Source organism: Coptis chinensis, chromosome 7 (genome assembly GCF_015680905.1).
Source record: "Coptis chinensis isolate HL-2020 chromosome 7, ASM1568090v1, whole genome shotgun sequence".
NCBI lineage: Eukaryota > Viridiplantae > Streptophyta > Magnoliopsida > Ranunculales > Ranunculaceae > Coptis > Coptis chinensis.
The window spans coordinates 25,714,736-25,736,649 of record NC_141462.1 but is presented as its reverse complement, the minus strand read 5'-3'; the positions used below and the strand labels follow the sequence as shown (position 1 = coordinate 25,736,649).

At 36.2% G+C, this 21,914-nt stretch overlaps 2 long non-coding RNA genes across 2 annotated transcripts; both read left to right on the top strand.

The window, feature by feature from the left end:
- Positions 1–542: 542 nt before the first annotated feature.
- LOC147486814 (uncharacterized) lies at positions 543–1,184 on the top strand. The gene is made up of 3 exons (XR_015200868.1): positions 543–599; positions 752–838; positions 903–1,184. It is a non-coding gene; the product is annotated as an uncharacterized LOC147486814 (long non-coding RNA).
- Positions 1,185–3,025: 1,841 nt separating this feature from the next.
- Positions 3,026–12,635, top strand: LOC147486813 (uncharacterized). Its single transcript, XR_015202286.1, has 3 exons — positions 3,026–3,119; positions 3,219–3,359; positions 12,516–12,635. It is a non-coding gene; the product is annotated as an uncharacterized LOC147486813 (long non-coding RNA).
- Positions 12,636–21,914: the final 9,279 nt, after the last annotated feature.

Sequence of the window (21,914 nt, the reverse complement as noted above, 5' to 3'; positions counted from 1 at the left end):
ATGCAAATTATACTAACAAGATACGCTAATTCAAACTACGGAATTTCTAAATTGATCGACTATATGATAAGGAATTAGGGGAGATTGATTCCACCTTAACTCGACTTAATCAACTAACAAAGATTCGTCGTGATCCAAATTTCAATGCTCTCGCATATCAAAATTGTATTTCTAATCCCTAATTATACATGGCAATCTCTACCAATTAATAACTAGCATGTGAAGCAACCAAACCCATTCTCATGGTGAACTAATTACTTTCTAGAATTGAATAGATTATCACGATGATTTCTAAGTTAACAAAGATCAAGCTTCATCAAGGCTTCTTCAACCCCCTCTAATGGAGGTTTAGCCTAGAATCATTATGCTATCATTTCCCAATGAAATTAAACAAGACATCAATAAAAGATTGTGAATTTACTTATTTCAATTCAAATGGAAATCTAATTATGCAAGAATCGATTGAAACTAACAATGATAATAACTAAATCTAGGAATCGAAACTACAATGATTAATGAAATGAAACTATATTATCAAGAACTACGTAGAAATGCACACACTTAAAAAAACTGGTACACCCCAACGACAGAGTTTGGCAGTAAGTCTTTATTTTATATGTTTTTTTCTTGGATGCTTAGTCAATGCATCATTTATATATATACACACTATTTAAAAGTGTATGCTTAGTCAGTGATACATCTGTGTTATCTATATGATTTTAGATTTTTTTTTATGTTTTCCATTGAATAGGATAAGATTTCTCAACGTTCCCCTTTAAACTCTAACACGACCTCCAACTCCGACTTTGAAGCATGCGACAATGATGTTGTGACAGAGGTATGAATTTATACTTTGCTCAATTTTATTTTTATTCCTCGAATTAAAATCTCCAAGTACACAGGTTGTTGGTAAAGACTCAAGAGGGCGCATGCGGGTCATGGGTTCTGGTGTCTCTAAGTCTTCATTTAAGCATTCGACTCCTTATAGGAAGAGATATCAAAAACAGATTAAGGTCATTGAGGAGTTAAAAAAATCAGTTTGAAAAGAAAATTGATGAGCTGAAGGACTCATTTGATGGAAAAGTAAATCAAATTAATGAAACGGTGCAGAATCTTGTCCGCCAGATGCCACCCACATGTAATTCCCTTGTTGGACCCTCTTCTTCTAGATCACATGATATATTCTCTCATGTACGAATACGTATGACTTTATTTTATTCTCATAGTAATAGTAAAATTTAATGGTTTGTGTATTTGAAATTTTAACTAATGTTATTTTATTTTATTTTTTTATCTATTTTTGAAGGGACCCGATTACATGAATGTTGACGTCAATGTGAGAGCCTTTTGGCCTTTGAGAAAGGTTGCATCTGGGAGGGTGAAACAAGGTGATCCAGCATTTAAGATTGGAGATAGAACTTTGGGGGATGTAAAATTCTTAGTTTACATTAAGGCGATTACTGTAGGTTCTTGCGAATTGCCTGAGCCCTATAATCACTTTCGTACCCTTGGTCAAGTTGGGCAGGGACATGTTATTTGGCATAAGGAATTTCTGCAGTTTCTCCCCCCTCGTTGTTAAAGGCCATTTCCCCTCTTTTAGTAGACACATAGTGTCATTTTCATCTTGGACTTGGAAGTATTTTATTTTGTATTAGTCAAGTCAGGATTTTGGACATGTTACATTGCTTTCTGGATACATTGTTTTGTTATGGATACTTCCAATGTGTTATTTTGTTTTATGGATATTTTGGTTGTGTTATATGTTGGATGAGCTTGTTTTATAGATATTTTGGTTGTGCTATATGTGGTACTTGCAATTGTGTGGTTGTTTGTTTACTTTTTAAGGTGGCAGGATTCGTTATACTAATCTAACCCCTTTTTAGCTCCGCCAACGCAAACTAGATATTTGTGTTGCTGGTCCCAAGCCCAGATAAAGGAGGAGGGAAAAGGTGGAACTGATTGGTTTTTGCATGTTATGAAGTGAAAGCAACCTCACCTGTCCCTTGAAGCATAAGAATATGCAGATTTAGTTCCCGAGTTTAATAAGAAAGTGTCTACAATTCAAGTGTTTGGTAAGTATTATGTATAGCCGTGTTACTTTGATAATTATCCATTTTTTTTCTTCCAACGAACACTGAATCTCTTGATAGTTTCTTGAAGGTGAGAATTTTTCATAGCCTGAGAGGTTTGAATTTTCTGGAGGTTCTTCTTGGAATCCAGAAAATTCCAACCAAATCCGTGATGTGGAGATGGGAATTTTTCTGCGGGCCGGTCCTTTGTAAGTACATCTACATTGATAGTGCATTAGTGCCCGCTACGTCATTAACAATAATTTTTTCTCATTCAACCTCTTTTGTTCGCTTACATCATGATTACTATGCAAGGAGGCTATGGGAGGAGCAGCAAAAACATCACAATCAAAATAAGCAACATGTGGATATGGAATCAGTACCAAGCCTGCAGAAAGAATCAGTAGCAAGTCTGCAGAAGATGACCCATGAAAAGCCGTGGTAGAATTTTAGGTGAGAAAACTTTGGAGAGAAGTTACAAAGATTCCAGCCCATTCATTGCTTCTGTAGATGCCATTCAATTTCAGTTTAATCTTTTAGATACATTTACAAAACATGCATCACTTGTGAGTGGCGCATCTCTTCTGTATGTTTTTCCTTTGAAATTTACCTTAAAGTAGTAACTTTGTGGGCAAGTTCCTTTGTCTGCTCGGATGCAATCACCATATTTTTTAGATATATATTCTCGTGGGTTCATTCTTCGGAAAGTTGAATTTGGGATTTAACACTTTCTAATTTTCCCCATGGCATATGTATAGAATGATACTCGAGCGTGTAAAACCTTTCAAAGCTGATCCCGCAAAGCAAGAAAGGTTTGAGCAGTTTCTTAAGGAGAAGTACCAAGGAGGATTTTCGCTCTACCGAGTCCGGAGGAAATAGTAAGATGTCGAGAATCGCTCGTGCGCGTGAGAGACTGGACTTTGAGGCTGCTGGTGAGGCAATTGAGAAAGGAAAGGGGATTCATCAAATGTATTATTTCCTAACCAACAGTTGGCGGAGATGTCAGCATCTGCAAGTCATGATCTGCAATTCACTTCTGGTGGTCTAGAGGTAGGTATTTTGTTATAGGTGTACATTTTACAAAGTCATGATCTGCAAGTCCAGACTTTGGATCTTCATTCACTTTTTATCAAAAATGATTGTATGCAGGAAGCAAAAGTTTCTAAAGTTGAGGAACATATACGAAGGGAAAATACATTGTTATACATTCCTCCATTTCTGTCTTTTCAATTATGTAGTTGAATCTCGTCTAAGCTCAGCTATATATTGGAGGGAAAATGGAGAGATAGGGTTGGCACTCATAAACTTCCCTTCAAACTAACAATAATTATGGTTTCATTTACAATTCTAACTTGCTTTCTATGCTTTTAGATTTTGTGTGTTGATAAGAGCCCAAAACTGTAGTTTTAACCCCTTAATAATCATACTTTTAGACTAATTATGTGAATAATAAGTAAGAGTTAATACTGATTACGTGTTTTTATGCATTTCAGGCTTCAAAGTCCATTATGTGCAGAAATGTGCCACTTTAGCTAGATAAAGGAGCAATGGTTGGTTGCTAAGGAGTTCTGTGATTAAAGGCCAAGATTCAAGAAGACAAAGCCTTTCTAAAGCCCGGTCAAAGCTGAAAAGTCAAAGTCAACGCGGGCAGAAACAGGACACAAAGTTAGCAGAACTTCCGAAGACCATATCTTTGGACTCAGACCTCGGAATTGGGCCTACCTTATGTCAAAACGACCGGCTCGGAAAGAGATTTCCAATGGTTCAAGCCTTGACCCAATCAGAGGAGCAGAAGTGGACAAAACATCTGTCGAAGCCAACTGCAGCTGTAGAGCCCTTTTTGGACTGAAAGAATTGGGTTTTGGGCCTGATTCTCTGGCCCAAAACATGGCTCCAAGCCCATGCACGATTTTTGAATCTGAATGTATAAAAACTAAAGCTTCACTCTTTGTTAATGGTAGATAGTTAGACCTAGATTAAAGATTAGATTAGTAGCCTCCATTAATTAATTCTAGATCTAGTTTTCCTTAGATTTAATTAGTTTAATTTAATTAGTTTCATATCTTGTTTTTATTTAATTCCTTGAATGATTGTTCGTCATTTAATTAGATAAATAAAATAGTTATTATTATTCAATTTTGATTTTTGTCATTTACAATTTATTAGATCTAATTTCAGTTCTTGTTATCATTCAATTCTTAGTTATTAATTAGATTTCGATTATTGTTTAGTTAAATTTCATAAAGTTAGAATCTTTGTAATATGTTGTATTCAATTTCAATGGGAAATGATGGTTTGATGAATCAAGGCTAAAACCTCCATTAGAGGGGTTGATGAAGCCTTGATGAAAACTTAGTTGTATAGTGTAGAAGCGTTGTAGAGTCTATTCCATTCTAGAAGGTCGTGTTTCGCCATGAGAATGGGTGGACGACCTCACATGCTAGTTATAATTGGTAGAAATGCCATGTTAATTAGGGATTAGAACAAGCAATTCTTACCGTAGTAAGAACGTAAGAATTGGATTACAACGATCTATTCTAGGTGATTAAGTTGGATTCGAGGTGGATTCAATTCCCCTAATTCTTTATCTAGATTCAAGAACATTAGTATTTCCATATATTTCGTAGTGACATTCAACATATTGCTTTTCATATTGCATCGTAGTATAATTCCCCTTCGTAAAGCTCTCATTAGACTTAAGACCGATTAGTTAACTATGAAATCATTCCATGCTAGAGAACTAGGAGTGGAACGAATTTGTTACTCCACGCTATTTCGATAGAATTGAGAGTAGAAATCTTTGATAATATAGGCATCATAATTTAGTTTTAGTTTACTTACGTTTTGAGTTCATCGTTCATTTCGTAGGTAGACTATCATTTTGCCGTTTATCAAATGGCGCCGCTGCCATCTTAGTTGCACTTTAGCATTGTTTTCATAGTAGAATTAGTCATTTTTAAGTCCCATTAAACCCACCCACCCTTGTTTGATTCATACTGTGGTTGTCCATTTCAGCGTTGAAAAAGTTCCGCAAAAATATACACTGAGCGCGACCGCGCCTATAAGGAGCGCGCCTGCGCCCTATAGCCTGGAACACGAGCGCGCCCGCGCCTTCCTTGAGCGACCACCCTATAGTTCTTGGACCACCAGCGACCCCGCTAAGTAAGACTGGAACAAAGGAGCTAAGTCACTGGAACAAGGAGCCAGCGCCCTATCTTGGCGGACCAGCTAAGCAAAAAATTTCGGATTTCTGAGGGTTTGTTTTGAACCCGATTTTTAAGTTTTTCAGTGTTCTAACTTGTTATTTACACTAATCACGCCGTAAACAAGACGCTATTATTCATAAATCGAAGCAAGGGACGCTTATCAGGTATTCCTTTCTTCTACACCTCGCGATCTCTCGGTTAGAGGTTTCTACTAGTATATCGAGAATTGTTTGGAGTGTTGCATGTTTAGTTAAGTTCGACTTAGTCTTGCATGAGATTAAGGTCCGGTGAAGAAAAACAACTAACGTAATTACACGGCAACGCGTCAACAAACAAGTCTATCTAGTTTCCCACCCACTACACCTCTAGCTACTATTTCACACACACACCACCGATATTATGGTGAAGAAAGAGAGACTCCTCTCTCGACTTTTATAAAGTCTTGGCGATAGCCCTAAATCTTGTATCGTTCTAGCAAACCCGATTGGGGATTTCCGCATCCCCCAAATATATTTAATTTGTTACCCGTTTTCATGGTTTAGACCATGAAAAACCTTATCGGCTATCGTAGAATTGAACAAGTCCTTACAACATTCCACCATCCTACGGTTGGTGCGGAACAAATTAAATTGAGGGTATTCCCTTTCACCTTAGGCTGATAAAGGCGTCTTGGTTAACTGCCCAAAGCGCTTTAATGCAATGGACTCGTGGGCCAAACTTGTTCATTTGTTTATAGAACATTTTTACCCACCCCTAAAGGCGGATGAAATGCTTTCCAAGATTCACTTCTTTTCGTGAGAATCCTCATGAATCATTTTCAAAGGCTTGGAATCGTTTCACCGATCTCCTTATAGAGTGTCCACACCATCACCTAGCAAAAGACACGTTAGTTCGTGCTTTTTCAAAGGACTTCTACACCACCATAAAGAAGTCCTAGACATAATGAGTGGGGGTAGTTTCCTAAGTAAAGGAGCCTCGAGAGGCATATAAATTTTTGGAAGATCGGACTAAAGTAATAATAATGGGGGGGTAGTGGACGATTACTCTGCTCCGCTAGTTCTTCTTCAACGATTAAGGCTACCGGTATGTTTGAGGTTAAATCAGATCCCGAGCTTAAAACTCTAATTGAATCCCTCACAAAAAGGTAGAGGCTATTTACGTACAACAAAAGCCTATCCCGTCATGAATGTAAATTCAAATCCATGTAGTTTCATTTGGAGTCCCGAGCATCCCGACTCAACGTCCTATAGCCTATGAACATTCTTGTTCCATTAATAGTGAACCTAACACCCCTTGGAGACAAAATCCCAACTTAGGTTGGAGAAATAACCAACAAGTCACACCTCTGGGGGCTACAATAATCAATATGTTAGGCCAACGACGGTTATAACCAAGCTCCACCACAACAAGGACAGGATCAGGGTAATTATAATAATTATAACAACCAAGTGCAACCTCGACAAAGTCAAGCACAAGGTCAATGTAGTTATAATAATTATAATGCTAATAGAGGTATCGTTCAGGTAAATAATAACTATCATAATCCGCCCATAAATAATCAACGAGATAGTTCGATCCACACCACCCCGTGACTACTTCACCCACACAACCGGATCGTCTTGACACCTTCATACAAGTGAGCCAACAACTTTTCCAAACCATGGCTCAATCTAACCAACACATTCTACAATCCGTTAATAATTTAAACCAACAGTTAGCCCAAGAGAAAGCCCAACCAAAAGGCGTGTTTCCAGGCCAAGCGATACCCAACCATAGAACAACAAACATAGCCTTTGAGGTAGACGGTAATACTAGTATGGAAACTACATCCGTAGGTCAGCTAAATGCCATCACCACTCTCCGTTCTGGAAGAGTGGTTGATAACAAAGTAACTATGCCTATAGTTACCCCATCGATACTCCACTACACCGGATATCGAACTAGATCTTGAAATAGAAACTGAAGAACCTACCCTTTGTAGAGGTACCCGGTTAAACCACAACCTAAGAAACAGAAAGCCAAGGTTACACATCAAGTCGAGCCAAACGCTAAATATAGAGCGAAACCACCGTTCCCTCGAAATTAGCCATGCTAACCGGGGATACTAACTTTGAGGAGATTAGGAAGCGTTTTCAAAAATCTAACGATAAACCTTCCTTTTCTTGAAGCTATAAAAAGCTACCTAACCACGCTAAGTTTCTTAAGGAGTTGTGCACTACTAGGCGTAAAACCAACATACCTAAAACGCCTTTCTAACTGAGCAGTTCCCAACTTTATCCGAAAATAATGGAATTGTTAAGTACAAGGACCCCGGTCAGATCCCCATCTAATGCACCTTAGGAGATTCTCACACGACGACGACCGGTATTTACTAGACACGGGGGCTAGTGTTAACTTACTCCCGTTTTATTTGTATAAACAAATAGGTCTAGAGGAGATGCAACCTACTAAAATGACATTGCAATTAGTCGATCGGTTAATTAAGTATCCTAAGGGTGTGGTTGAAAACGTCTTTGGTTAAAGTCCAAAATTTTTACTACCCGGCCGACCGTTATCCTCGACGACGAAGTCACTAATGACTCTGTACCTATCATTTTAGGGCGTCCCTTCTTGGCTCTTTGCCGGCGCTCATAAACTGCCGCGATGGTTCGATGTCCTTGTCCTTTGGCCATCTTTCTGTTGAGGTAAATGTTTTCAAAACGAGGACACAATATCCCGAATCATCTACAAATGGAGAGGTTAGCATGATCGAGAGCTTAGCTCAAGATTACTTCAAAAACATGTTTCCGGAGAAACAGATTAACAAATTCCTTTCCTTCGAAAATTCCGACTTTAATAATGACTCCCTGGTAGTAGACGAAATCGAAGAAGAATTCCTGCAACTCTTTTGCACCGCTTCTTTACCACTTCGCGAGTCCCCCTTTGCCAACAACCATTCATCCCTTAATGCTATGAAGGAAGATAAATTTTTCAATCTCTATCCCAGTGATCCTTTTGACCCACCTATTGAGGAATGTCTTGCATATATCAAGATTTCGATGATATGGACTTGAGAGCTCTAGCTGAGAATCATTCACCTTCCATCACCAATATTCCCCACCTCCACCTTTTCAAAGGAACCTCGAGTTTGCACTTTCGATCCTTTAGTTTCTCCCGTGCTTCATGATTTTTAAATCCACCTAGTAAACAAATACTTGCCAAGGATAAACCACTTGACACCTTCATTTTTCAGACTTGAGACGGTCCCTAACTACACCATGAATGAGTTTTGTGCTAAACCCACATCCTCATTTTTTCCATGATTTCCCTCTAAAACTTATCCCAATCCACCATATTTTCCACAACCATTGACTTTTCCACACTTATTCACTAGGACACCCTCTAGTTCAAAGATGAAACATAAGGTGCATGCTCGGTTATGTTATAGGTCTATCCGACTTAGCTTTCATTCCACTAGGAATTTGCGTGAGTAGGAAATCTTGGTGCTTGATTGTGTTTGGATATGTTTTCTGTGATATTTATTTATGGAACGATCCACAACTATTTTGGTTGTTGATATATGATAAACTGCATATTCATACATATGTTTAGATAAGTCTAGGGAATCGACTTTAAAAACCCAAGTTTTAGATACAATACCAACTTTCGGAGTATAGGCCAAACAAAATTTTCAAACTTAAAAAGAGTTTTCCAATTTTGTTGGGGGGGTGGCATATTTTGGTATCCATTTCAAATCATGTTGCCACCCTAAGCATGTAATGTTTACTCCAAGTAGAGTTTGTGTTAGTTAGCATGCGATACCGGTTTAATTGTGCTTCATATTATCGTTATCATCTTTACAATATTTACATTGCAGTCGCGCCAATTTTGCCACGTTTCTATGGTAAATTCTTTCCTTATCTCTTTACACTTTGAGGACAAAGCGTTGATTGTTTGGGGGTGGGATAGAAACATTTGCAAAAATTAGACACTTTTAGGATGTAAATTATGCACTTTTATTTATAAAATGTTAAAAATTATAAAAATTAGTTAGTTACATAATTTAATTGTGCTATTGAATTGTTTCATGAACCCCCTTCTCCCAAATTGTTTGGGGGTGGTATAGAAACACGATGTAAATGTTAAGCACATATTAGGTTGTATATTACGTATTATTTGTCTTAAAAAAATAAAAATAAAAATAAAAAGTTTATGCTATACACTTAGGAATATTGGTATTGTTTCTTTCTCTATGCTCTTAATAATCTAGAAGTCTCACGTAGCTTTTGCATTAGAATAGTTTTTAGAAACTTAGGTTAATATGTAGATAATAATCATTGCATCTATCTATAAATATATTACATAAGTATCTATGATTGTTTGGCAGTAAGTTTATGAAATCTAGGCTAGAGTACTTATTCTACAAATCCTGTGAGAATATAGCCTAAAGCCTTATATGAGTGAAACATTTGAGAAATGACACAAGGGAGAAGTATATTCCGAATAGAGAAATCACACGTCCACTTGCTTGACCACTATACCATGTCCTAAGAGAGAATTTAGGCCCTTTTTGGATCGATATAGCTAGAAATTCCGACCTAAGTATATTTTCCGCTAGTCGCCCCACTGAGTCTTTTATTAGCCCTTTCATAAACCACAAATCATTTACCCTGTTACAAAACAAAACAAAATAAAAAAAATTCAACCTACCCAATTTAGATAAGTCTGAGAATAGAATAAAGAAGAAAGAAGAAGAGAAAAACCTGTGTAAATAAAAGTTAGTTAATTGCTTCAGAAAATAAAGAAAAGAAGTTTCCATCCAAAGAAAAGAAAAATAGAAATAGAAATAAGATAAAAACTCCAAAAAAAAAAAAGAATAAAAGGAGTCAAAAGCCAAAGAAAAAGAAAAAAAATATGGCTAAGGATGGAAACAAAGTGTAGAAGCAAAAGTAAATAACAAGGTTTTCTCTAGTTACATAATATGAAGACTCTATTATCTCAGACTTGTCCCTTTTGAATATCCATTTTCTTCCTTCTTAAACCATCTCCTAATCCCCGCAACACCTAATAAAGACCTCTAGCTCAATTAGGAATAGGTTAGTGGGATAGTAAGTGGCAGATGTGTTTGATCAACTTCGGCTTCCTTGTGTGTTATTGAGATTGTAAGGTAAAGTATGCCCACTGCACACTAGAGTAGCAAAACTTGAGTGGAAAAATCAGAGTGATTTTTGTCTTGACTTTTATGTGAGAACCTATTTAAGGACGCTTATTCCAAAGTTTCAGAAACGGACACATTCTTGCATTTCATAGCATTACTCATTGTATATATGTTTATTAAGTAGATGATTGATTATTATGCATATATTAGCTTAGGTTTTCGACTTGATTACTCTATATGCATTGCTAGTAAAGAGGTATAGTTAATTTAGAGCATGAATAGGAAACAATAGTTTTATTTCTTAGTCGTTGTAGTATAGATGAAGTTTGTGAATACCTTCACTAGAAAACTCTCACGAGACTATAACTCGTCCACTAGGGAATTCCTAGTGGTTTAAGGCATTGTTGCATATGATCAATGCAATCGCACTCGATGAAAGCGAGTAGATAGAACTCCATTTTTGGTCACTTATTCTAATTTCTCATCTTTGCTTGAGAGGACAAGCAAAATGCTGTTTGGGGTGGTTTGATAAGAGCCCAAAACTGTAGTTTTAACCCCTTAATAATCATACTTTTAGACCAATTATGTGAATAATAAGTAAGAGTTAATACTGATTACATGTTTTTATGCATTTCAGGCTTCAAAGTCCATTATGTGCAGAAATGTGCCACTTTAGCTAGATAAAGGAGCAATGGTTGGTTGCTAAGGAGTTCTGTGATTAAAGGCCAAGATTCAAGAAGACAAAGCCTTTCTAAAGCCCGGTCAAAGCTGAAAAGTCAAAGTCAACGCGGGCAGAAACAACACACAAAGTTAGTAGAACTTTCGAAGACCATATCTTTGGACTCAGACCTCGGAATTGGGCCTACCTTATGTCAAAACGACCGGCTCGGAAAGAGCTTTCCAATGGTTCAAGCCTTGACCTAATCAGAGGAGCAGAAGTGGACGAAACATCTGTCGAAGCCAACTGCAGCTGAAGAGCCCTTTTTGGACTGAAAGAATTGGGTTTTGGGCCTGATTCTCTGGCCCAAAACATGGCTCCAAGCCCATGCACGATTTTTGGATCTGAATGTATAAAAACAAAAGTTTCACTCTTTGTTAATGGTAGATAGTTAGACCTAGATTAAAGATTAGATTAGTAGCCTCCATTAATTAATTCTAGATCTAGTTTTCCTTAGATTTAATTAGTTTAATTTAATTAGTTTCATATCTTGTTTTTATTTAATTCCTTGAATGATTGTTCGTCATTTAATTAGATAAATAAAATAGTTATTATTATTCAATTTCAATTTTTGTCATTTACAATTTATTAGATCTAATTTCAATTCTTGTTATCATTCAATTCTTAGTTATTAATTAGATTTCGATTATTGTTTAGTTAAATTTCATAAAGTTAGAATCTTTGTAATATGTTGTATTCAATTTCAATGGGAAATGATGGTTTGATGAATCAAGGCTAAAACCTCCATTAGGGGTTGATGAAGCCTTGATGAAAACTTAGTAGTTGTATAGTGTAGAAGCGTTGTAGAGTCTATTCCATTCTAGAAGGTCGTGGTTTCACCATGAGAATGGGTGAACGACCTCACATGCTAGTTATAATTGGTAGAAATGCCATGTTAATTAGGGATTAGAACGAGCAATTCTTACCGTAAGAACGTAAGAATTGGATTACAACAGTCTATTCTAGGTGATTAAGTTGGATTCGAGGTGGATTCAATTCCTCTCTAATTCTTTATCTAGATTCAAGAACATTAGTATTTCCATATATTTCGTAGTGACATTCAACATATTGCTTTTCATATTGCATCGTAGTATAATTCCCCTTCGTAAAGCTCTCATTAGACTTAAGACCGATTAGTTAACTATGAAATCATTCCATGCTAGAGAACTAGGAGTGGAACGAATTTGTTACTCCACGCTATTTCGATAGAATTGAGAGTAGAAATCTTTGATAATATAGGCATCATAATTTAGTTTTAGTTTACTTACGTTTTGAGTTCATCGTTCATTTCGTAGGTAGACTATCATTTTGCCGTTTATCATGTGTCTTCTGCAGAATGAGGCAAATTTGCAAGATAAGTGATTGACATTATTTTGGTCATGCAGAGTAAAGGGGATTGACTACAGGGTTATTCTACAAAATGAAAATCAGCTAGAGATTTCCTTCACAAGAACATGGAATTTCTCCCGAAAGGCACCCATGTTCCCTTGATTATTGACACAAGGTACACTTCATTACTGTTTCACATATCAGCTAGAGTTTAACATATCATTTTTGTTTGCTGTTGAATCTAGAAGTCGATAGCTCGTTCAATAGCCATCTGATAAAGATAAAAAATTTGTTGTTGGAGAACTCATGAATGTCTCAGAGGAGGATGATTTACATCTTTGCCCAATTCTACCTTTGTATTCAAATCTGTGTTGTCCTCTATCTACAGCCATTTGGAAGTAGGACATGTTTTGAAATATACAAAAATGTTATGGGTTTGTTTGGGTCCAATGGGAACATAGATACTAAAAGTGTAATGAAGCATTTGTTCATACTCACACAAGTGCTGTCACACAAAGAAAAGTTACGCGGAGGAATTTTTGGCAGCTTATATTATTTAGTTGCGACTTCTATTCAGTTCCATGAATAGTTAGTCAAAGGGCACCTTCCCCATCATTTGGGGTAGTATGTACAGTAATGATAGTAGTCTGGCTGATTATTTGGCTGTCCATGAAACTGGAAAACTGAATTATATGTTTCATAAATCCTCAATATTTATATACGTTAGTATGATTTATTATTATTTCTCCATTGTTGTCTAGACGGGGACGTGGATGCGAAGTATCGCGTCACACTACTTTCTTCATTTAACATGTAACTAGCCTAAAATGTACTCATGCTTAAGAAAATGAATCAGCTAATCATGAACTTTTTTAACCTATTTACGAACTCCTTTTCCCAGATCCTTAAATTAGTTAAATGTATCTTTATTGACTAATATAGTTCCTTTGAGTATATTTTCTAATAGCCAAGTTTGTTGTATTTGATTTATCAAAAGGTGAAATTTATAATCTTGGTTTGTGTTATTATATTGTCTTGGTTCTAGTTTGGTTTAAGTATTTGTGAACAGGTCCAGGGAACTATGTTTCTGATTACTGGATTTCAAAACTTTTTTTTTTTTTTTTTTTTTTTTTTTGAAGATTAAGCTAGGGTTAGGCAAACCCTCACCTGTATTTATTGAATCCTCCTAGAGTACAATCTATCATTAATCTCCTCCCTTACAATCTTGTTTGATACAAAGTCCAGAGGAGGGACAAAACAAATTAAGCTATCCTCATTTCAATTGTATAAAGAAGCTAGGTCGTTAGCTTCAAAAACCTAATTGTAGTGTTTCTCTTACTCCTACAAAAGAATTTGAATTTGTACTTTATTTATAATGGAATATTTACATAGATACCTTTGCATTATCTGATTATCGTATATAACATTTGTTGTTTTTTGTTGTCGAATGTATACTAGTGGACCTTCAGTACAGCTTTCTCTAGTGGTAGTGGTGGCACCCATTTCATCAGTATCCTGAGCATATGTGTGCATGTTTCTTGGTCCCTTGCATCACACATTCCAAATTCCCGACTTTGACCTATATGTCGTGCATTATGTTATCCTAAAAGTTTAGGCCATGAACATGAAGCATGCATTTGGAATGCTTTTCAATTAGTAAACCATTGAGCAGAAGATGCAGACATGCACTTTGAGACATCTATTCTCTTATATTACTTTGCAAATTTGCAATACTTATCGTATTGAATTGTGTCCGGATGGACCACTGGAGAATTAGAATTAAGCCTATCATTTTGTTATAGTTTTGGTTCTCTGTCAAGATTTGCGTAAGATTCTTGGCTAATTTTCCACTTGGTGGCTACTTTAATAGTTGGTAAGGATAAGAATGTTAAAAGTCGGGCTTGCTTTGCATGTTTGGGAATATATAATTTAGATTTAACTTTCCTCTGTCCCTATGAGACCTGATATAGACTCTGTTGATGTGGAAATACTGATTTGCAAGACATTACCCTGTTCATTTATAGACTTCGTGAAGATGGCTGGTTACACAAGATTTATTTTTCAAATCCTAAATTATCATGTACGTTTTTATCTGATCCCTATCGGGCAACTAAGCTCGGCTTTTCTTTTCTTTTCTTGGCAAGCTTGAAGTTCTTTATGGCTTCAATTTAAAACCTCATCATATTGCTGCTTTGGAGTGCATATCTTGTCGCCAAAATCCTTAATTTCGATCTTGCTACTCATCATGGAATGTGGCAAGAGTTCCGCATAACACCGTCCATTTTTCCAAGGTATAGAATATTTATCTTAATTCAAAGTTATTTGGAAGTATTACTATCGTAGTGAAATCTAACGATAGTTAATCTGCCAAAATAAAATTTTCTATATATTCATTTCAGTTTTTCACTTGTTTCCTCATCTCTTTTTAGGGATTAACTATAGTCCTTAAACCATGTGTTATCATTGAAATGCAGATGTGGTCAAGCGGTTGATGAGCTCTTCTAGAACGTAATTATAAAATAAGGGGTTTTACATCAAATTTGAACTTTGTCGAATTGTATGAAGAGATTTTGTCTTTGTCTTGGAGTTTGTGAAGGCTTATAGAAAGGCCGGGTTTTGTTTTGAGACCGGGTTTCTTAAACCCCTAAGAGAATTAATATAATTGATTGTGTGCAATTGAAGTGGGTCATACCTTAAGGAATATGCGTCAGTGAACTTCTAAAGAAAGCCTTGTAGTACAGTTTTTCACTTTTTCCTCAATTACATCCAACTTATCTCTTTCCCAGAAAAGAACACTACCAGTCCCATAATTAGTGGTGTCAGGGACCTGGTTCCCATTTCTCAAGGCGATAAAAAATAAATTTGGAACAGATGTGCATGATATTGAGCTTAATCCTAGGATTCCTAGCAACAGAATGTCTTCAAGGAATTATGGTCTAGTCTTGTAGCATAGGTTCAAACATGATATGTGGTTTGAAGTGCTTGTTGGTTGGTTATATACGCGATGATACAGAATGTGTTATTAGTAGAACATGTGGCATTTTTTCTCTGGAGTTTCTATACATAGCTTATAGAAATTATAAATATATGTTACGCACTTAAACATGATGAATGCGACTTGATTGGATACAATTAGGCAATGTAGAGCAGCCCAAGTTAGTGGAAACCACTGTACATTGATTAATTTAATTTCCTTTAGATGGTATTTTTTAGAGCAAGTAAAAACGAAGTGAGATGCTAATTTAAGTTTTAACTGTAGTACATAGAAATGCTCTTGCTATGTGCTACGAATTTTTTCCATTCAGCTAGGTTCCGACTTTTAGACTTATGGGATTTTGACTTTAATATCATTTCCTTGTGATTCATTTGCATGTAGATATTTGTATGCAGGTGGATGCTCATGAAAAGGTTATTAAGGCTAGGGTTCTATGAAGCTAGGACTTCAAATCATTTTCGAAAGTATTCAAGTGCAAGGGAATGATAAAACATAACGGAGAAACATGCGCGATCGAGGTGAACTAAGGCATTATTACTTGTACGGGGTGATGAAATATATTGAAAAATATTTGGAAATTCATATTATATTGAGCTTGTGGTAATAAATGTTACAAACTTTTTTTTTACTTGTATGAATATTCATCTCTTTATCTATTATTCGGCAAAGGTGATTGGGAATGTGGCTTCTTTGTAATATTGTTATTAGGATGGATAGATTATTAGTTGGATTGAAAGGCAAAAGTGGATAAAACTAGTATATATATATTATATTATTTTTTTTTCTAAACGTTTTTTTAACGGCCAATGTCCGTAGATAACACAAAAGATGTGTGTGGCTTTTTTTTTTTTACTTGAGGTACTTTTACCATAGATTATGCCACATCTTTTATCTCTCACAAAAATAATTGCAAAACGGATTATGCCACGGTTATTATCTATGGCAATTTGCCGGCTTATGCCACGGTCGAGGACTTTTACCATGGTAGTTATCTCTCGGCTATTCCGGATTATGGTCACATTATCTATGGCACTTGCGACGGCGTTTACCACGGTCCTTCGCAGTGGCAAGTTCCTACGGCTTGAGTTGTTGTGTGGACCGTCGCGGTCATTCGTTGTAGCTAACCTTTTCCCGACAGGTCAAAACCCCATGGCCTTGCGACAGCCGATAGCCGTGGCTAAAGCCCTTTACCCACAGTTTTGGTCCGTGGCTAAAAGTCAGCTTTCTTATAGTGGCTACTTTGTATGTTTTGTTAGGCGCCCTTTTTTGTTGCAAATTCAACTTTCAATGGTACCTGCAAGAAAGCAACATTCCGTTATCCCCACCTATCCTTCTATGTTTGTTTCTACATGTTTTTATTGAGTATCTATTTCTATTTGTTTCTATAGGATCCCATAGATAAGGGTAAACATCCAATAAACCCTTATAAAGATCCTTCTAACAACAAAAACAATATTTATGTTAGTTCCAGTCCAAGATGGACTCTACCTTCAGCCACCTACTCCTCAACAACCTGCTCGCTCCTAGGTATTACTATCACCAATATACGTTACTGACTTTGAGTTACCCAAATTGTCCTAACACTCTTCTATATTGGTTTCACATCACGTTTTTTTAACTCTCTTTCAAATATTTATAGCTTCCTAAGCAACCAATTCTTGACAAAGGGAAATGCCCTATGGACTCCTCTAAGGAACCTTCAAACCATAACAAACATGTCTTTGTTGCCCCCCAAGATAGGCTCAATCTTCAACCGCCTCTTGGCTTCCAGGTATTTCTTGATTGCATTGTCTTATGCTAAGTTGCATTGCCTTATTTATTCTTTTGCTTTATAAATGTGCAACGCCCATCGGATAGGGTTCCTCTATCTAATCTCCCGCCATCCAGTTCCCATGTAAGATGAGTTTTAATTAAAAAAAAAATGTAATGGCCTGATGTATTGTCTCCATAAGGTGTTTCACTGCCATTTAATATACTGACTTTATGAATCTCATTTCCCAACTTGCGAATTATTTTTCTACATTGTTGCTTATGTATATTGCATTGTCTTATCCCTTCTTTTACTTTATAAATGTCCAGCGCCCATCGAATAGTAGTGTTTCTCTATCTCATCTCCCACCATCCGGTTCTCATGTATGATGAGCTTTAATTAAAATATGATACTATAATTGCTCATGCATTGTCCAAAAGTTTCAGTTTGGCTACATATTGCGTCGCTTAGTACTTCTCCATATAGGAAAGCAAAGTTTCAGTTTGGCTGCGTATCTTTTTACGTTTGTTATTTGTGTTGGATAAGGGTAAACATCATCCAATGAACCCTTCTAGGAATCCTTCGGACAAGAAAACAAATATTTTTGTTCCAGTTCAAGATAGACTCTACCTTCAACCACCTACTCCTCAACAACATGCTCGCTCCCAAGTACTACTATCACCAATAAATATTAATGATAGCTTTTGTGTTTGAATTTGTAATCGTTAAGTTACTGTATTCATCTCATATTTGAACTCTCTTTGGTTTATATAGCTTCAAGCGCGACCAATTCTTGACAAAGGGAAATGTCTTTGGACCCTTCTGAGGAACCTTCAAAGAAGAATAAACACACTTTCGTTCCCCAATAGGCTCAATCTTCAACCACCTCTTGGCCTCCGGGTATTTTTTTCTTGCGACTTTTATTGGATTGCTAACCTGCATTGTCAATCCACATAATATTTATTTCTTCTTTTGAATTAATTATAAATGTGCAACACTCAACTGGTAATGTTCTTCTATCTCATCTCCCGCCATCCGGTTCCCACGTAGATGAGGTTTAATTAAACTTTGCTTATGATTACCAATTAATGGCCTGATGCATTGTCCATGAAGTGTTTCCCTGCTATTTATTTTTCTACACGTACTCGTGCTTATATACATATTACGTTGTCATAAAATCTTGTTGTTATGTTATGTTATGTTATGTTCATAGTATATCCATCAAGTTTAAATTATGTTTCATAGATATACATCAATCTATTCATTAATAATTGACCTATTTCAGTTTTTTGTTTTTGTTTTTTATTTCATATTTTCATACTATCTATTTTGACTTACCAATTATGCTTCATAGATATGCATTTATTGTGTTGGATTTGGACATATACTTCTATATAGATATACATATACGTTTTCCTAACACTCTTTAAATTGAACTTCTTTAGCGTTTTCGAGCTCTCTTTCAAAATATTTGATTTATATAGATTGCAATGCGACCAATTCTCAACAAAGAGAAACACCATCTGCACCTTTCTGTCGAACCTTCAAAGCAGAACATACGTACTTTTGTTGCCCCTAAGATAGGCTCAATCTTCAACTGGTCTCTTGGCTTCCCAGTATTTCTTGCTTACAGCTACTATTGCTTACAACTGCTATTGCATTGCCAATCCAAGGGGTATTTATTTCTTCTTTGTTTCAGGAATTCATTGTTGATGCATTGGCTGCCATTGAACAAATTAGATTGCGGTACTACATATTCATACAGTATTATAGAGAGCATGAAGTTGATAATAAGGATGTGGTTCTATACAATCCTTACATTTTAAAAATGATTGACTGTGCTGGGATACGTTTTGTTAAATATATTGACAAGTACCTATTCAAAAGACACAACAAAACAACAATGGTGTTGAATTTAGCTTCTGTTGGTAACTCATTTGCTCCCTACTTTTTGGGTCAACATTGACAGACGCAAGTTCTTCTCGAAATATCTTAGTGTAAACTAATTTCAAACGAAGTTGTTTAGAAAATTATGAATTTTTTGTTGTGATGTGTTGTTGTGGTTACATTTATATAAATATGTTGTTGTTGTCCTCTTTCTTCTATAAGCAATTAAATGGTTTTCAATTAGTTTGATTTGTTTAGTAATTCTTAGTATGTTGTTGTCAGAATGTGTGGTATTGATGACAAAAAAAGAGGTGACAATTGTCAATTTGAATGCTCCCTTCGCTATACTCAAAGATACAATTGTCCCCACTAGATGAGCCAATTAGGATTTCCCCCCCACTAGATGGGAAATTAGGGTCTCCCCCCTAAATACACACAAAAAAAAAAGTCAAAATGGGTTGACCGAAATTTTTTTGTGTGTATTTAGGGGAGAGACCCTAATTTCCCATCTAGTGGGGGGGGGAATCCTAATTGGCTCATCTAGTGGGGGGGGGGGGGTAATACTAGTTCACCCTACTTTTTATACTTTAGTTTTTTTGTTTATTGGATACAAGTTTTTCAGTGTTAGTGGATTAGTAGAATCCTAAAGCCGAAACTATTTAACCAATTTGATTAATTAATATCAAATTTTCGTTTAACAGTTACTGATATTGAATCGAATCTCATTTTTGAACTTCACTCTCATGTACTCAGTATAGTAAAGAATCAATGAGGCTAATTGTGGTTAGATATTTGTTGCATGTTAGATATTCCCGTCATTCTGCGTTTTCAATCTCAGTTAGAGGATGGTGTTCTCTTTCGGGAGTGTCTGAATATGATGCTTTTGCCTTTCGAATAATTTTTTAATCCCTTCAGTTGGATCTTCCCTTGCTCATCTCTTTTATTTGCCAACTTATTCATGCTTTCTATTTGTTGGAAACAGGTTCAAGATCACGAATTTAAAGGGAAATCTCATGCACATGTTGCAGCTAAAGAGTTATTCAACCATAATTGCTCGGGAAACGTGTTCAAGTTTACTGCCTCACTTGAAAATGTGAACTGTGAAATCTGGATTGAATATATAGTTTTCATGATGCAATTCGATGGTGTTGTAATTATTTGACGTAGTTGAATTGTCAGTTATTTCGTTGCTTCGTAGGCAAACCAGATTGTGCCTATAGTAGAACCTATATGAGCACACTTTTCAGTTGTGCTGACTTCTTTTTTCTTTTGTGTTACTTATCAGTTAATCAAAACTATGTCGTTATTCGAATGCTAGGTAAGTGGGTAGATTCTTATGAAATTTTATTTGGATATGGTTTAAATTTTAAGAATACTATAATTTTGTCCAATGCTGTAATTTTGTTCACGTCTGGAGGAGATAACACATGTAATTAGAATATAAGATCATCAAATTTGTGGCTCGAGGTATATGTATCTCACTAGGGTAGCTCGAGGTATATGTATGCACAATAGGCTAGCGCTCGAGGTGAGCTAAGCTTTTGCCTCTGGGGGAGTTTAGTATGTGCTAATCTTTGGTTTTTAAGATAGCGCCATGTAGGAACCGTTATTCAGAATGCAATATTTCTACAAACCGCGAGAACCACGCGCAGCAGAATTAATGGGTTCTCACGATTTGTGATTGGAAAACATACCTTTGAATCCGATTTAGATAACTCTGAGAATCCAAGCTTTATCAAATCCGAAATCAACAATCAACCTCTTGATCTTCTGTTGTATTCCTTTAGAATAGATTGGACGTTGTGTGGACAACGATCTACCAATCCCCTTCTTTCTCTCAAGATCATAAACGAATTCAGATCTACTTTTCTTGCCACTTTTTCAGAATTAGTGAATAGTGAATTTCGGCTAGAGAGAAAGAGTATTCTATTTATAGGCTACAACAAAGACCATGAGGAGAAATTAAGGTTGGGCCTCCTAACGGGCTTGGGTTTCTCATATTCGCCCCGAACACACGGCCCAAGTCCATCAACAAATGGCTTATTCCACTAAAGGCCATTGTTGCACTACCGCCCTAATTCCAAATTACGTGTTAGCGTTTATGGGCTCCATATTATATGCTCGTTGATCTCCCCGTGTTTAAGATATCGAATATCCGTTGATTAAGTCAAGTTACTGACAACTACATTAATCAACTTTTTATGTCCTTGAGTAGTACCACTCAACCTCATTGTCATGTCGGAATAAATCCACCTGCAGGGTTTACACGACAATCTTTTTGAGCTCCTCAAGGGGACATCATCAACCCGACTTCTTGCGGGACACGGATTCCTTTTATAATCAACAGCACACCTTACATACAATGTCATTACCCAATCCATCGAGTTTGTTGATTCACAAATGAATCTCACTCATTGATGATTTAAAGTAATGTACAATGCACGTAAGTGCCCGTTATTATATCCGGATTAAGAGGACAAGTATCCATAATAACAGAGGCGTTTGTTCTCTTATATAGTCAGTATAAGGAGAAACAACCTCACTTGGTCCTGTTCAATACACACAAAGTGTACTAGTGTAATCCTATAGTCAAGATAGACTAATACCATATTATACTACAACCGTACCAATGGTTTGTCCAAATCCATCTAGGTTGTGAACGATTACTTATACTTTATAAGGTAATCGATGATATGATCTTCTCATGGTGTTCACACCATATCATCTACAACATAAAGTATTAGACACATGCATATAACTAATAACATATATAATATGCATAACATTTGCCCATATGATTCTCATTCAAAATATAAAGAATTA